At 35.0% G+C, this 18,795-nt stretch overlaps 1 protein-coding gene across 6 annotated transcripts in view; it reads right to left on the bottom strand.

Annotated features, from left to right (window-relative positions):
* The window catches only part of LOC117208452 (rap guanine nucleotide exchange factor 2-like), a 125,254-nt gene extending 110,098 nt beyond the window's left edge, over positions 1-15,156 (bottom strand). For 4 of the 6 annotated variants that reach the window (XM_033449640.1, XM_033449645.1, XM_033449647.1 and 1 more), the window contains exon 1: positions 14,859-15,156. The gene's annotated coding sequence lies outside the window, so the exon portion shown is untranslated. The remainder of the gene's footprint in view (positions 1-14,858) is intronic. The other 2 variants (XM_033449642.1, XM_033449644.1) reach the window with 1 other exon arrangement.
* Between the last annotated feature and the right edge of the window lie 3,639 nt (positions 15,157-18,795).

Genomic DNA, 18,795 nt, shown 5'->3' with positions numbered 1-18,795 from the left:
GTAACAGCTTCGACACTAATTCAAGATTCAAAGCCGTCTCGGTTTTAAAGCCACTCAAACTCAAACTGATTTTATAACTTTAACTGTCTCGTTGGTTTAACTACAACAAAAATTTGTTGAAATAAATAAAGTATGATATAAAATATATAGGAAGACACTTTTACAATACTCATATACTTTACGATAATTATATAATTTTATATAAATAATTGTACATAATTTTATATAAAACATACCGAGTACTTGATACGATATCTTTATGAACAACCGTTACCGAGGCAAATTATGTTGGATTCACAAATTCATCCCACCTCAAATTTATCCCCATCGCAACAGAAACCAAATTTTCCCCTCTCTTATGCAGGCAAGCAGGCATCTAAACGACGGTTGCCTAAAAGCCAATGAAACATTTAACAGCTTGCTCATCGTAAAAGGCCGGTTGTTCGAGCAACTGCGAGAGAATCGCCGTGTACCGACTGATGGCAATGCAACGATAGTGAAATTAAAATTATCGTCCGACCGAAACGAATCGAGTCGATGAGACGCATCGAAATTCAAGTAGTCAACGACGATAATCGCGTACAATCGATCTTTTACTTCAGTCTCTCTCTATCCCAATGGAAACTGAAGTTGCACCGCTACGAACAATCGGTTAATTAATTCCATTAATTCGTCGTCGATTAATTATTGACAGCGCAACCGCGTAATGGATTCATTTTCATTTCAATCGTGCAAAGCGTGGTTTCACCCGGACTGCTTTTGAGTTTGAATGGCTTTGAAGCCGAAAGAGCTTTGAATCTTGAATTAGTGTCGAAGCTGTTACAGTGGATGAACCGGCTAACTCGTAATTTTTCATGGAAATTTAATTTTCCTTAAATTTAGTTAAAATTATGTATTAGGATATATAGTTCCATTTATGGTAGAATTTATGATGATTTTCAAAAAGATTATAACGATAATTTGTCGATTGTTTTAGAAAGTGCGATAGAATTAAACTATTATTCCGTTATCAAAAGATTTGAAATAAAATAGCCAAAATTTAATAGTGCTCGTGGCCGATCCAGAAAATTTTCAAATTTAATCACTTTAAAAAACGAAGTCTGACATCAATCGACCTTCCTACGCTTTCTATATGTTTTTACGCGTAAAATCAGTCTATTCGCGGCTTCATTCGATGCCATTCGTTAAAGGCCAAACATCCATTCTTCTTTGATACTATTTGTTTTTCAAATACTCACAAAAGGTATGACCACTTTTCACCGATACCACTTGACGTACATTCGATCCCATCCCTAATTCGTAAGAGCAAAAAGGAATTTTGGTTGATGGAGGGCCTGTGAATCGATCCTGAAATTCTCTGTTGCACAATTCGAGCCCCGAAATTCACCCGGCAACGAAAACAAAAGAGGATCGTTCGCAAGGCCAGAAAATACGTATTGAAATTCTTTGATTGGAATCTGCACACGAATCGACGACGATACCGGTGTCGAACAATTTTAATTCATTGATGACGAATCCGATGAATGGATTTTCCCTTTTACTTCCCCTTTACTACGCGCTTTTTGTCCAGTAGAATCCTGCTCTGTAATCCTGGATCGGTCGCTCGTGTTTCGAGAAAATTTACAACGATCATACGATTTTATGAAAGTACAACAAGAGACAAGAGTGTTTGTACAGTTAGACTGTAAAAATATATGTAGATATATATGAGAGTACATTATACAAAGATATTTGTAATAATAAATCTACAGAAAAGTTAATTCATAAATCTCACACAATGTCAAAAGAACAGTTTAAAGAGATTTTGGAAACAGAATGAGATTACGTGGATCTAAAGTTTGTTGGGAACTCTATACGTATTAGATCGCGAACAATTATTCGTAAAGAAGAAAACTTTACGAAATGTTATAGCTTCGTGGCTGGTTAGAATTTTACGCAAGAAAAAAGGATACCGCTTGTTTGCAGCAAAGAATACTGCACTTTCGCTTATGCCAAAACAATGAATCATACTCGTAGAAACGTACGTAAGAAAGTTTGTACGCGTATTTCGAAACCGAAACCGTAAACCGTACATTATTTACCTCTACTTGCTTTTATGAAAATACAATATATTCAACGCCGATTTCGTACAGATATTTAAATCATCGTAATATCGCCACACGAATCAGAATGTAAATGTAAAAAATACTACGACTGACACAAAAACTTGCAAAAATTAAAAGCTATTGGGTTTTTAAATATTCAAATATTTTTTCTTCGTATAGAAGTCAAACGAATTAATTTGCACTAGAGAATTTTGAATTTTCGATAAACGAAACGGTACATAATCGTGTATTCTACAGCTGAAAGGAAGAAATTTTGAGCAAATAAAATTAATTAGTTTGATTTTTCAGTGCCTCGATTGAAATTCGCTGAAACGTACTGTCTTTTTGTTCCGCTTCAGCGATTAATCTTTTAATACTAATCTATCAACTAAAAGAAACAGGTATACTTCGTACACGAATTGCTTGATACAAATTGTATAGGATTGTGCGAAGAGAGTTTCTAAATAAATTACAGATTTGTAAAATAATATACAAATTATACAACTCGTACAAACTCATAATTGAAACACACATATAATTAAAAATATTCTAAAATACCGAATTAAATATCGTTAAAATTGCTTCAGCAGCGCGTGAAACAAAGTCAAGCTTAAAAAAGAAAAAGGCCAATGTTTAATTTTTTAATGACGCAAATAGTAGTAACCCGGCTACTACTCCATCTAATCAGTTTCGTAGTGTAGTAAACATTCTAAATTAAGTGACGGGGAAGGAAAAAAAAGAGAAAGGGTGCATCCGCGTCTGTCTTATGTAACATCAGCACTCAAAGCTGTCAGGAAAGAAAGGCTAGGTTGAACGAGTCGAAATACTTCCTAGAAGCTTGTCGCACGTGTTCATCCTTCGGCAGGAAACAAGGAGCGTCCTATTGGCTACTGCTAGCAACTTAATTACCAGGCTCTCGTAGAGGAAACAGCCTCGTTGACTGATCCGCCACACGTGTCGGAATCCTAGATTTTTCAGGGAAAACGAAAACGAGGAAAAAACGACAATCTGGCAAACTTCGTTTGAATTACTTGCGTCTTCGATCGAGATAATTTGGAATTTTTCCAGGGAAGATATACGCGAAACAAGATTTGGATGGAGGAAATAGCGTTTCGAGTCGAACTGTGATATCTAGACTGTGAATGCATTTATTGAATGTCAATGCATTCATACAAAATTCAGAGACGCAAAAATGTATAGTAACAAATGTACATTCAAGGTAAAGCATTTGTTATCGTAATCAGAGAGCGAGGAAAATTTCTGTTTCGTTGCTATTTCTTTGAACGTGTTCATAAATTTGCATAAATCCTCGGTCTAGTAGTTGGGAGCGTCTTGTAATTATTTGAAGAAACTTGACATTGTTAATGAATATTTAGATTAAGAGCAAATATTTCACTCTTACTTTGTATCGTTGGGTCATAGAAGAAAATTGTTACGATTTTTAAACATTTTACTTTATTTATATTTCTTTGTTCCATACGATATTAATCTCGTCATATTAATTGAAGATTCATTGTACAACATTTGTAAAACATTTTTATAAATATAACCATGGAAATAATCAGCACGGCGCCCCAAAGAATATTTTCCACACGCCAGAAACAGCTATTTAAGATTAATAACGCAGCATCGAGTCTCCACTTGGACAGCTTGCCACAGATTTAATCAGATTAAACTCGTCACGGATTCGTCGACCATAAAAAGCCTGACGTTAAAAGTCAAACCATCTGACGAGCATGATCGATACTTGCATCGATAATCGGCGTCAATAAAATCAACTGCGCGTGTATAAGTCGGAGGAACATTCTGGCAAACATATTCACGATCGAGTCGATTTTATCATGCGTCGAACTCGATTAATTCCGCTCGTTTCGCGAATCACCCAATCGCGAATCCTCGGAGTTTCGGCGATCCCTAATATTCGTAATTGCAAATCGGTTGAAATCTACCAGTGGCAAGGAATAGCATGGTGGTGTTTCGCCCTCGGATGAATTGATATCGAAATGACGTTATGTAACAAGGGTACGTCATCTCCATAGCGCAATTAACCCTGCGTCTGAACAACACCAAGGCTAAAGCCTCTGAAATTCGTCTGTTCGTGACCGCGTGAGTTATGCAGAATATCGACCGATGATGAGGCTTCTTCGAAGAAGAGGTCATTCGAATGAGTGGAGAGAAAAAAGTATTAAGGAGTGGATATCATCATGACAAACAATGGATAAAGGTTAATAGGAATATAACAGTGAGTTTATTTATGAGATATGATACTTATTGATCCTTTTGTCCATTTTATCTTTGTATATTGATATAATATATTTTTAGATGGAACATCTGTCTAGGAATGTTTTTTAGAAAGTTTCTTTGTTTGAGTAAGGATAGTAGTCTTTGGAAGGCTTTTTTTTAATTAACAAGTATTTCTATCTATCTAAAGAAGATCAAGATAATAAAATAAAGACAGAAATCATCGACTCAATAATACCTTCCTCTGCTCAAGAAGTTTCTTAAATCTGAAAAATATGAGACAATTCCTCGGGATATTCATGATTTGTAATCTGAATTTTATATTATAGTTTTCCTTCAAATTATTAAGAAGCGTCTTTTTATCTTTCTATTTATGAGATGAAGATTGACATGAAATAATAATTCTACACCGATGATAGGATTGAAAATTAACGTCGCTCTTACCTAAACACGAAAAACAATTGCTCCAATTTCTAATTCACTCCTCGCCATCTATACAGCCAATAAAAGATTCCCAACAACCCCAATATTATCATTTCACGAGACAAAACCAGCTGACTCTGACCGTGCTAAATCGAGACTTTCCTTCTCTGGTTCTCTGTTTCAAGGAAGATTTAAATAAATTTGAATGTTGCACACGAGGCGGTTACCTTGTTGAAAAATTCATCGTCAAGGGTTGCGACGAAACGAGACACGAGCCATGGAAATGGCAAGCGACGAATATTTCATCGAGCTCTCCAATCGAACGATCGCCGTTGTTTATCTTCAATCAAAATAATCGCATTAATAAACACAATCGTTCCACGTTTACATGTTCTTGATGACGAAATCAGGACATTTTCTGCTGTGAAAACTTCACCTACATGGACCGCGCGAATCGTATTGAGCTTCCAAAAAAAAGTCAGTGAAACGACATGGTTTTCTGGACAAAATACATTCATCGATAATTGGCACATCGTTGACGATATATCGCGAAACATATTGTACACGTTCCCGCGCATTTTTCAAAAATATGTGAAATCAACTAAAATGGAAAACGTCGATTTACTTCTCTCACCCTCAAAGTTTAAAAAGTTAAAACTTCGTTCATTCATTATCGCTGTCCTATCCAAGGATAAAACAGTTATCTCCAAAAAGAATCAGATATTCGTGATTATTGCGTGAACAGTGAACATGTTAATTATGACTGGCTGACGCGTTTTAGTATTGTTTCTGCACTGTCCAGACGGTGTTTCTACGCGATGTGATGCGATGCGCGCTCCACTTGAGAGAAATAAGAGGCCGCGCGCATGTACTCGCTCGTACGAGGCGAAAAAGCAAGAGAAACGAGGAAGCGGAGCAACGACGTGTAACAAAACGTGAGGAGAGCCGACAGAGCTGAGACTATGTATATATAAGAATCGACCATTCTGGCTCCGCTTGGAGAACGAATCGTTTGCTGATGTTACGTGTATCTACTACCATGTACTATGTATGTACAACCTCGCTCGAAAGTTTTAAGACATTTATTAATAATACAGCTGGAAGTAACTAGAATGAGACGCTGCAATAATTGCAGCAATTGGATCTGTCTCCAACAGTGTAAGCATTAGTCGAGTACTCGAACAAGAAAAGAATGATTTCAAAGTTTATGATTTGAAAATTCGAATTACAATCTGATTCCAATGTTACGTTTAGAACTGAAGGAGCTAAACGTTTCTTAAATCTTCGTGATACAAGAAATTACAAAAGTAACTAACGCGTAATTATTTCTAAAAAAAGACGAAGATCTGAGATAGGGTTGCATTTAAATAGTGAAACAAATCCCTATTCAGACTCCATTTTTTTAATCGTACAAATGCACAAGAACAGTCTTCGATGTAATATTGGGGAGAAAGATACAAATAATCTGTAAGCTCGCGCAAAATTGTTAAATGTCTTAAATAAAGGAGGCTTCTGTCAGCAATATCACGAATATCGCGATGTTCCTGTATATTTGGCGTGTTTCGAAGTTTCTCGAAACTTCGAAGGCCGAAAGAAAAATTCACAACATCGCTGTAAAGTCATCGTCGGAGCGGAAGCGGAAGCGGAAGGAATATGGGGATCTTCGTCTCGCGAAAAGGCGATTCTACTCGGCGATGGGTTCGGAGTAAGACGAATTCTCGCTTCGACCTTAGAAGTCTTCGACGACTCTCAGATGAGGATCCCAGGAATGGCTAGAGGAAAAAACACATTTCCACGCGTGTACCACGCGCGTCGAGAGACTTCCGCTTTGCGTGGCACATACAGCCCTTTTCTTGCCTCGATTGCAGCTTGTAGCTTTTCCGCGAAAGTAAGCTCGACTTTACAACGATACAATGCGTATGAAACGCACCGATGACTCGGTCGGTTAAGAAGCAGAAACTTTTCGGAACTGTTTTCTTTGCATTATTTCAGAAAGAAAGGAACAAGGTAAACTAATCTTTGTTTCTGCGCGGTATTTACTTTCGTATAAAAAAGGAAATTAAATGAAATTAGTTCTCTTTGTTTACCTTTCTTTGTTTTTGAAATACAAAGCTTTGAATGTAGGTTAATAATTCAATTTCTCAATTCATGGATTGTTTTTCGTCTATTCAATTTTACATCTAGTTTTCTAAACGAAAATATTTTACCAGCAAAAGATAATTTGTGAAAAGTGTAACCGACGATGAATCGCAACATGTATTACGTCTACTATAGTAAAACAAGTAATCTTTTTAACGTGATATTACCGAAAAGGAAAATTCACGACGTTCTTGAAAGTCACGGGAGACGTCTGTAAGTCGATCTTAAGCAGAGATATCGAGTGAACGAGAAAGGAGAAGTCTAGAAGTACGTGTTTTCCATCGGTTTCCCACTCCGCGTATGTTTTACGTCACTTCGAGACTTCTTTACCGAACCGTGACAAAATATGGCCACGAAAAACCATTCCGCGAGACTTCCAACACGTACAAATTACCAGCGCCCCATCGAACTGTAACGAAAAATTGCCAACTCATCTTTACGACCGCCGATATCGTACGAAAAGTGATACAATTGTATTTAATTTCTGTATAAAACGTAGCTGATTTTAATACATTTTGCGTTGCATGAAAATGAGAAATAAAGAAATGTTATACATAAACGATTGGTCAACTAAAATAATTAATAATTATATTTGAAAGCAAGGATACATGTACAGATAAATTGGCAAATATTATTTTGAGAAATCAGATTTTCCAAATATATTGGTATCCAAATAATGTTATTTAAAATAAATTTACAGAGTAAATAATAAATAAAATCAAAATTTTACTTCGATATAAATTCATTTCTACGACGCCTACGCTCGAACGTGCTGAATAAGAAATGCTTATTTAATCTTCTATTTGATGTTATTTATGCATCGGGATTGAACTATACTATATATTACGTTTTACCAGTTAAAATTTTGATTTCAGTTGGAAAATTTGGTATTTTTCGTATTGTTTCCTGATTTCGATTCCCCATTGTGCCGATTATTTACGCATTCACGCACAGACTGAGTAATGGCAACCACACCGTTTTACTCTGTATGAGAAACTGTCGATTCACTACGTTGCACTTGAAACACTACATCCGCTGTACTATTCTGTAATAAAAGTGAACTCCCTGATGCATTGAAAATTCTACATTAGTAAATTAGTTCGTACCACTAGCAACCTTTATTGCATTTACAAATATATAAATCCTCTATAAAAGCAATTTTGTAACTTTTATTCGTATCTCTAATCTGTGTACATTATTTCTTTATTTATTTGTACAAGTTGTATAAAACATTTATATATGCTTTCTTTATTTCTCAACTAAAATTATAAACTAGAATTGTTTCAGAAACGATGAAAAATATTTGCATATTTTTAACGATCCGATATTAATTATTTTAATCGGCTCGGTAGTTCTGATATTAATAAAATGCTCAGTAAAATATACAATTTATATTTCCATCTGCATAGGCTTTCAAATGCGCCGACATTCGTTAGATTTACAACATATTCCCCCGACCAGCATCGTATTCTCTCCAAAATGCGCAAAATTGATCGTAAAGAAACAAAATGAAATCTCGTTCGATTCACCTCCACCGAAACGAGGAGATTCATCCGAATAACTCGCTCAATTTCACCTACGCGACCATTCCTTTCGAATATTCGCCTGGAACGATGCCTGTAACTTCAAAACTACGACTATTTCGAGGCAGGAATGTCTCGGACGAAAATCTGAGACGAGAAACTAGCAGCGTTACGAATATTACGGCGGCCGTGTCGGAGGAATTGCATCGACGTCGATAAAAATCAGAAACCGGCGGACGCTCGTTTCGTAACTTCCGTTTTCTCGTTACACGCGTTCGAATAACGTTCATAACCGAGGATAGGGATGGAAGAGGCAACGTGGAAAGTATCCACGATGGCTGATGTTCGGCCAGCTTCGAATTCAGATGAAATCTACGGTGAAAGCGTTTTGTTTCGTATCACAATTTCGTTTTAATTGGTGACGAGATTTTTCTCCAACGCGAAAACTACTAGCACGCGATCGAAATTGTTCGCGTGAATTATGGCTGCTGAGAAAAGAAATTTTTTCTTGCGGTTATAACCTTTCTATGAGATAGTACAGGTTACAGGTAAGAAAAAGTTTGCAGAAGTTTGTTAATCTGATATGAATCATTTTGATTGGTTTAGTAGTATTTAACGTTAAAAACGTGCTCATTAAAATATACAATTTATGTTTCCAACTACACCAACTTTCAAACTGACACTCACTGCATCTCCAACATATTCCCCTCAGAGAAAAGTACCGTTTAATTTCAAACTTTTTTTTTTACACAGCATAGTGTGAGAGAAGCTGGGATAAATATAGTTTTACAAATCGCACAGCTTCAGTGTCATAGTAAGTGACATAATTATTAACATTTATTTTCTATGAAGAGTTGAAAGTACGTATTTTTGTGTACCTGTACGAAAAATGCAAGAAATCTTGATGGAAAACATATCCTAACAGAGTATGTTCTTTACTATATTAATAAACGAAAAAGGACAATTTGTTTATTTAATTAATGTTTTCTATTTATCGAATAATGTATTACGGATACATGAATAATTACAGAAAGTAAAATTTTAAAAGTGTAACTATTGTTAGTAAAAAAATACGAGGTATACGAGAATTAAAATGTACAATTGTGCGAAAGAGAGCCAGAAATGTGTAACAATACTCGTAACATCGTTCTACAATGTTTCATTGCAAAAGTCTGAAAATATAACAATTGGAACATTGATGGTACAGTTGCTGCATGAGAACAACTTAAATTCTATCGCGAATTTCACTTCGTCCTCATCCATTTTATTGCAACGTTATTACTTGTTACTACTGTTGCGTTACGTTACGCCATTGTATACTATTATTAGGTTTATCTTAACGTTATTACTGTCTTCGTTGTAACATTTCTTGCTTTCAAAATTTTTTCCAAAATATAACTGGTGTTTCGAGATATAGGAAATATAACAATGTAGAGCCACAGAACGTAATTGACCTACACATTTTTTACGAATTTTGCTATGTTACGTGTTTTACGATCGAAGCTAGTAAAGAAAGGAATTTCTGTGCTGCAGTTCTATCGCGAGGCAAAACTCGTGCTAATGTTAGAAATTAGAATCTTTATTAACGGTTTGTTAAACGTTGGTCATAAAAATAAAATTCAGTTCGTTTCGGAACTACTTATAAGTCAAAAAAATATTCAGCTCGACATTATGTCAACAATTTGAAGTATAATAAATAATAAATGCAGCAGTTTTCAAATAAATCCTTCGCCTCAAAATATCCTACGATCAAACAAGTTTACATACGCATAACGTGTTGAATTCAAAATTTTTCATCGATGAAATATTTCCAGAATTTCAGGCAAAACTTAAAATAAACCCTTTAAAATATTTAAACACAAAAAATGTAGAATTTTTACCATAACCAAATAACCTTCCGAAAATTTCTGATTTCCTCATTTTCAATGCAAACCATAGGTTCTCGTTAGCAATGATTTTGAACATCGGATCGCATATTCGCGGGAATTTCGGCGAATTTCAAATTGAAATGCAATCACAGAGCGGTGGTTGCTGTCAGGTTCGAATTCGAATGAATCGCTGGTGCAGCATCACGTGGCAGAACAATGTCAATTAGGTCAAGGATCACGAACGCGTGCTCAAAAGTGCAAGTGCACTGTGCACACCGTGGGAAGTTCCTGTTGACACACATATTTTTCTAGCCAGAGCAAACACGAAAAAAAGTAGGAAAAAATACAGCCGACCGAGATCGTAATTTACATCTCTTTGTTGGGCTGTTCGGAGTCCCGGGAGAATTTCGTTTAATGTTAAAATCGTTCGCAAAAAAAAAAAAAAAGGAAAAGGAAATGAAGAAGAGAAAGCAAGAAGAATAGAGAAAGGTGAAAGAGAGAACAGTAGAGTTTTAGGGTGCGTCAAAAATTATTTCGAATACATTAACCTTTTCTGAATCCACGCTCTATTGTGTTCTGTGGAAAAGAAAACGACCATACACGATGATACGACGTTAGTTGTATCGGCGATTAATAAAACAGGGCGTGACTAGGAAGTTCAGCACCAGCTTATGAACATTTTTATTGCGGATAAAGTGTGGCGACAGCGGGAAACTTCGATAAAGTTTTTAAAATGAACTACCAAGGCTGTTTCGTTTAAATTGATAGATTTTCATAAAGCATCGACGAAATAATGCAGTATTTTATAGCTTCTACGATATATTACAATTTTTAATGGATTAAGACATTGGTTGTTATAAAAGGTATGGCTACTTCACATCTAAAATTGTACAATATTTTTGTTAAAGATCATCAGTCTCTTCATTGCGAATAATATTTGTTCTAACATATTGCTCGTTTATTTTCTTTCTTTGTTTCGCTAAATCTTTTGTCGAAATGTAGAAAAGCAGAAACAGAACAGAACGGTTGCAACATTACGATTAGATATTTGAAGAGATGCAAAGTATTCAAACATGAATTTATTAGGACTAGAAAAGATATTTATTATTTATATAGATGTTTATTATTTTAAGTTTAAGAAAAATAATATGCTGCTCATAGATTTATATTTTTAGAAATTACGTTTGAGTTGAATAAATATCGAAATTAGACACGTTCAAGTATGACGATGTGCAAAAGTATAAAATCACACATCAACTGAAAATGTTTTACTTTGATGAATTAATAGATTCGTCATTACCTACTTCTTAAGAAACATTAAATCCAAGCATTAATAATTATTGTAGATTTTCCTATTCTCTATTCAATTTCTCACACAGCAGATTACTCTTATTTTTCTTATTCCCTTTCCTCTTCTGACTCAATCTAAATGATCCCATAAATTTCCTGTTACACTTAGATTGGAGCTCTATTTATCACGGAATTTCTAAAAAAAAGTTGGTGATTTAAGGAATTGAAATATTCTCAATTGTCATTATAATATCAGTAACTTATCATTAGATGGTTTAAAAGATTTCCGCACTATATATGCCAATAATCCTGAAGAAGCGGAAAATTAAGTTGAAAAATAAAATTAAGTTGAACGAAATGATACTGTTCAATTTTTTAGTTAATCCACTTTACGTATTCATGTTCCACATAATTTCAGACAACCGCCTGGTTGATCATTGCAGAATTATTCTCGCGAAGAAATTTTAATCTTTCTCCGATCTCGCAGTTTTAATCCGACATTTGTTTTCAAATATCACGAGAGGGAATTTCTCATCAGGCGATTAATTACGAAACAATTAATTGTATCCACCGAGCCTGTATCTCTTCGATTTAAATTATTTCGTCGTTTATACGCGCGCGTAATGTATATCGATAAAATCGTACATCGTCAAAGGATCTAAATTTTATGAAACTCACTGATTATCAGAAAACGAATTATATGATGCCAGGTAATTTATCGTAATTCTCCCTTTCCACGATTTTCATCAAATCGTTTGTAAAAATCAACAATGACACGGCAAGAGTCATATATATTTAATATTAAGAAAATATTATATGAAAAATGGGAGAATTTCTGATCATATCGAAAATACAACTTCTATATTTGAAGTCTGAAAAATCAAAAGGATCTCCATGTAGAAAAAATATTTACAAGTCGATCATTTAAGACAAATTGAAGAAAAAGTTTGAAAATTTTGTTCGAATTCTTTCGCGACAGCTTTTTTAGAGATTTAGTAAATAAAGTTAAATTTAATACGGGAAATTCAAGAGTGTGACTTTTTGAATAATATCTCTAGAAATAATATGTTATAAAACTAAGCACAACAAAAAATTAAAGGTTCAGTTTTTATTTATGAGGTAATTAATATAAAACGATAAGATTACCGATATTAGACCTCTAAATTTTGTATTTTTTAATATTACCTTTTCTATAATAAGATGTAATAAAAATAAACTTGACCGAAATTACGTTATGTTAAAAACTGACTAAAAAAAAACTTTTTAAATTTTCCTTTAATATCGTAAATCATTGAAATCGATAACATTTATTCGAGCCTTGATCAAAAATAATTGTTTATTGCTACTAATAAATTAGACGATACTTTCAGTTTACAAATACAATGTTAATATCACCGATAGTCGTCTATTACTTCAAGGAAGAGCATATGGATATTATAAAACGTCGATATATTGCGTAACAACGAGGGAGAACGACTGATTCACGGTAAAAATGGTGGCAAATTTATCTTCGATATTCGCGATAATAAGGGGTTGATTAGATACGCGTATTTAATTAGGTTACTAAATTAACGCAAGAACACGTTGCAAGGTAAAATTCAACATTCTCGATACGATCTGCCGTGTTTAGAAATACTTCAAAATTTCTTTGGAAAGAACAAAATTATTATTAGCTTGACGCGAATAACATTTCCTGTAATTGACTATGTAACTTCCTAACTAATTTTCAATGTTTTACGATGAATCATCGTTTTTATTCGACGTTAGCTCGTTGCTGAAGATACAGCGATCTTATCTCGAGCAATAAAAGAGACTCTACAGTTGATGGACAGATAATAGAGAAAATTTTAACCTCATTATCGAATAAGTTTCTTTCTTAACCTACCTCGATTCTATCTTTGCTTCTTTTTAAAACAAGAATATTATTGGACATACAGCTTTTTAAAGCACAGAAAAGATAGATTTATAAATAGTATACAGAAGCATTAGTATTATGAGTGACCTATTTATCACGCTTCATTTTCGTCTATTTAATTTTCGTCATGATATAACAATAACGCTTTCATAAAGTAGCAGAGGTCACACGAAGCGAAACAGTCCAATAAAAAAGATCAACGTAAGAACTTTTCAGTTTTCTAATATCTGTGTACCTGTTAACCAGAACCATCTAAACGATTATGCAATATTGGAGCAACCAAAAAGATGCTTATAACACACGTGACAAAAATATTCATTTCAAGTAAACAATATCACGTTAACCCTTACGCGATTAATCACTGTTCATCGTTCAAGCATCCCGCTATAAACAGACACCGACCTCGTTTCTCGATCACTTTCAAGTGTTACACGTACAGCGGCTTGGCAAGGCATTTGAACACTTACCATGGAAAATTTATATAGTTATATTGTATGTGTTATAAAAAAAACCTATTTAAATTTCACTATCCGAATATATATTTCGTATGTTCGTTTCATGTATTCGAAAGATACAAGTAAGAAATTAAATATTCTGAATAGCTTATAAAAGCTGCTATTTGAAGAAATTCGTTACCGGAGAAAATGGAAAATTTGTCAAGATATTCTCATGAACTTACACCTAGTGATTTATTTTACAAACTTATATTACTTATATTACGAAGTCTTTTCAGTTAAATCTTTCTTAACTTTTGTTATGAATTTTCCGAACAGGCTGCGAATATTTATGTAAATTCATATTTTGCGAGTGTAACATTAAAAAAGTTAAAGCTAAGCATAGAACCATTTTACCTACTAAACATTACAACAAATATTATACTTTGCATATTTTACTTATTTTTGCATACATATTATATGTATTCTACACATCTTCAAATTTTCCATTAACGTATAAAAATCTGGTATATTCGTACCAATGTACACGGTGCTACTGAAATTTCAAAATTTTCTTTCTACATACCACACACGACACATATACAAACATTTTCTACGATAAGTACACGACTACTTTCTGGAGACACTGTATCTCGAGCCTTACATCTCTACTACGGTGCGAATTGGCGCGATGTCGCGCAGCGTCCTCTGTAAATGGCGCATAATTAGTCGAATTTAAAGTTGGGGCGCGTTCCGGTGCGCAGAAACGAGGCTTGCGTAAGGGTTAATAATCATCGTAAAATCACGAGGTTCGTCTCTCACGCGTCTCTTCCCTCTCTCTGGCGTCGCCGGAGGTAAATATAATCTGAAGCACGTCGATCGATCAGCCTAGTTCACGGATCGTGGATGCACACGAGGCCTTGTCCGACCGGCCAAATAACCTGTCCGTTGCAGCTGCTCGGGGTAATCCACAGATGATTGCACTTCTCCACGGGGAAAACAAACACACCGAGGGACCACGTTATCGAGTCAACAAACCGCGACTACCGACGAACCGGTCGCGCGCAAATCACCCAGATATTCATCGGATATACACGTGTGGCCGTTCGTAGATCGTACCAATGCATGACACGAACAGCGAAGACACACATCGATCGTGTATCGTCAATAAAACGACTAGCAATTTTCATCCCCGAAGCACGCGCCACGGCGTCCGAAACTATACTGCCACTCCCGCGCTGCCGCTCGCCGCGCCACGGTCGCGATAGCTGCGCACTCTGCCGGTGATTCTCGGTACTAACATTCGAAATTCTTATTAGGCTCCAATTTTAAAATTGCGTTGACAGTAATTAGTTCGTTTTTGGTGTGTAAGATATGTGCAAGATGCTTTTCGATGTTTTGACAGATTTAACGGTGTAGTATTTTAGTGTTGATTGAGAATAACAAGGATTGTAACAAGTTTTAATGTGGGAAGATCGAGTGGTAGTGTATATGTATTATGAATACTTATGTAAGGAAATTATGGGGTTTATAATTGGAGAGTGAATTAATACGAGATTGTTGCATCGATTTGAGATAATGGATAGTGAGAATAACGCGTTCCAATGTAGTTAGTTAATTATTATAACTTGTTACAACTTAATCTAATACTTGATTCTTGATACCTTCACCTGTTAGTTTCCTTTCAAAATTCACACTGTCAAACGTTCATCACGCTGCATATATCTTAACTTTTTTTATACGTATAACTTGATCCCAATCTCAAATTGATATTTTTATTGATTTCATCGTAGTTCGTCAATTGCAAGTTATTACAATTTTATAAAATTCGGTATTATAAGATAACGTCTTTAAACTTGATCCTTTCAATTTTTCTCCAAAGTATTAATACCCCTATCCTCCGCCAACCTCCACATATATCTAACTGTTTTCCACGCATACATTAAAATGAATCATTCGAGAAAACTAACGGCAAGACAGTTCAGCGACGTTGGCGCGTTGCGCGAAGGACATCCGTTCGGAAACGGATGAAATATTAATTTCGAAGGGCAAGGCCGCCTGGCCTCCCCTGTTCCCGTAAAATTTAATAACTCACGCACATAGAAGTGAAGTTTGAGTAGTGCTCGACTCGTGGCGGTCGTTCGACGCACTGCTTCCAGGGAAAAAGGGTAAAAAAAATGTGGAAAAAATAAAACGAAACAAAAAGGCAAGGCAAAAGCGGAGGAGAGAGAAGAGAAGGGCGAAAGGGTGAGATTCTGCTGTCACTGCAGAAGGTCGGACGCACGCTCCATCGTCGTCGTACGGAAACGAGTAAATTTTCTACTGCAAATAAAACTTCCAGCAAAAGGGTCCATCGTCGATTAAAGCGGCGGAGGGGAAAAATGAGATACGTAAAAGCTTTCCACGACGCTGTTTGCTTTTTCCGTTTCATCCCTTCCTCGTGAGCATACGAACAAAAAGTAAAAAAGCAGAAAGATATATACGTGTTTCGACCAACTCCTATCCTCGTCGATTCACCGTCGCCGATCTTAGTCGCGCCAAGAAGCAATTAAAAAAGTGATTAACCACGAGGGTGCTGCGTCTTCCGCCATCAAAAGTTACGTTCAAGGTTATTCTGCTTTCGATTTATAAAAGGAGATACATCCTAGACCGTACAAGCTATTGTCTGATCTCAGTTTTCATATTTATGAATACTATCTTAAGTACCATCCTAGATAATTGAGATGTGATAGTCTTGTATGTACTGATTACATGCAACCTGTTATTTAACTTAGAAAGGGAATTGTACAAGAAACAGGGTCGAACAACATGCTATCGTACATCTATGAGCGCTATCACGGAAACTGATGGAGTGTTTTCAGAAAATTTGATTTTCATTTAATTCGTTTATCTTTTTCTATTCGATAAACTTTAATTCTTTCCTGTTTTGTTAGTAAATTTTATTTTTGAACTATTTCTGAGTTCTTTTTTGATTATTTCATTTTCTTGTATAATACAATTATAATTAGTGCTATTATGATCGCGTGAAAAAGAATTAAGAGAAAATAACGAAAACTGATTACGTTCTACTTCCGCATCCCGTTTAAAAAAAAGAGGGGAAAAAGCATTCTTTAATACGAAGAAACTAGCGGGAAGTGAATGGAGTCCGCCGTTCCTATTTCCAACTGCTCAATTCAGACACAAGTCTTACGGTCGCCTGAAGGCCGAGATACGAACGAAATGAAATTCTTCCAGGCCACATTTCATTAAAAGACATTAAGAATGCCCTATTCGGTGCAAATGAAATCGCAATTATTCATGCACCGTAACTTACAAACGTGAGCGAATATATTCGAGCGGTTGTCCGCGCTTTTCGTTTTAAATTACTAGTATTTCGTCTAAACAGCTAGCATCCCTACCTGCTTTACATCGCAATAACTAACAGAGCAGCTTGTCGAACGAAACGTTTATATTGCAATTTATCTGCGCTCGTGAAGAGATAAAAGAAAATTTAGCGTTGTTTACTTTTAATTTAACTCTTCAGAAGATTATACTGTATACAGCTCCGTTTATAACTATTAGGATATCAAGAGAAAACCAGAGTAAATTTGATTAGTTATTAGGAAATTATTAAGCTTCATTTGGAAGATCAGACTCTAAAGAAAAACTCTAGAAAAAGACTGTGAAGAAACTGGCTGAATGATTAGAAGTATTGCACTTTATACACGTAATTCTTGTTGTTATGCGATTATAATTTCCTTATATAAAATTTATTTAAAAACAAACATGAAAATAAATTATCGGGCCGATTGAATCAACAAACAAATGTATCATTGAATCATTGAACAATACACGAAGTACTTAATGGCAACTAATTAATTAATTAAAGAATATTAGAGTAAAGGCAAACTTAGAACGAGAGTAAAAAGGACAACACAACGAGCTGGAGGATATGTTTGAAAAGTCAACAAAGAAGACATTTAAAAAGCAGGCGTAGTTTTATAAAAGTCAAAGGTAATTCTTCAACGAGAATAAGGCAAAGATACAACCGCAAATTAAATCCTCTCCTCCTAAATAAAAATAGAACTACCAAGCTTCAAGTAGGAATCTTATTCAGAAACTTTATATATCTCCTGTATTATTAACTGATAGTTCTAAGTGTGTATAGTAATTGATAAATTACGAATCGAAGGAAACACAAAGGCTTTCGTCAGAAACAACGTATCCTCCGGTTTATATTGATACGTTTTGCATTGATAAACGACTGACTATACGGCCTCTATTTTAGAATGCAAATGTATACTTGTTGAAACTAGCAGACCTCTATCATGGATAGAAGATTCATTACTCCTCAACTAGTTCTCGTAATTCGTGTCAATCCACATAATACTCCTCATATCCCGTGCGGGTACGCGTTCCCTTTCTATTTTCAACTCGCGTGCTTCAATTTCGTGCTCGTTTAATGCGCTACTTTTGCCGCAGTTTCCATTTGATATTCCCCAAATTCTGATACCAATATTGTCATTGATCGAACTGCTATTTCTCCTGTTATAATGTTGGATTGCGTTTCAAGTTGCAGTGACTTTTATAATTCAACTATTTGACCAAAAATTGACCCTTTTCCCAGAAATCTCCATGATTATTGTAATCGTGAGATAATACGGATTATTTCAATGCATGTTTGTATTTTTACTATATTATGTAATTAAATTGTTATTTAAACTCGTATTTTTAATATTAATTGATCACACTTATATTCATCTCATATAATATATTTTTCTTCTTTATTTCAATATTCATCTTTCGTAATATATTTTTACGTTTGAAACTTTGGTAGGTAGGTTATATAGGTTGCTAGAAGGTGCCTAGTACTAACAGAAAATGTATATTCTTAAGTTG

Source organism: Bombus bifarius, unplaced genomic scaffold, assembly GCF_011952205.1.
Source record: "Bombus bifarius isolate JDL3187 unplaced genomic scaffold, Bbif_JDL3187 scf7180000008105, whole genome shotgun sequence".
In the NCBI taxonomy this organism is placed as follows: domain Eukaryota; kingdom Metazoa; phylum Arthropoda; class Insecta; order Hymenoptera; family Apidae; genus Bombus; species Bombus bifarius.
Note: the sequence above shows the minus strand (reverse complement) of the source record. Positions and strands in the feature narration are given on the sequence as shown.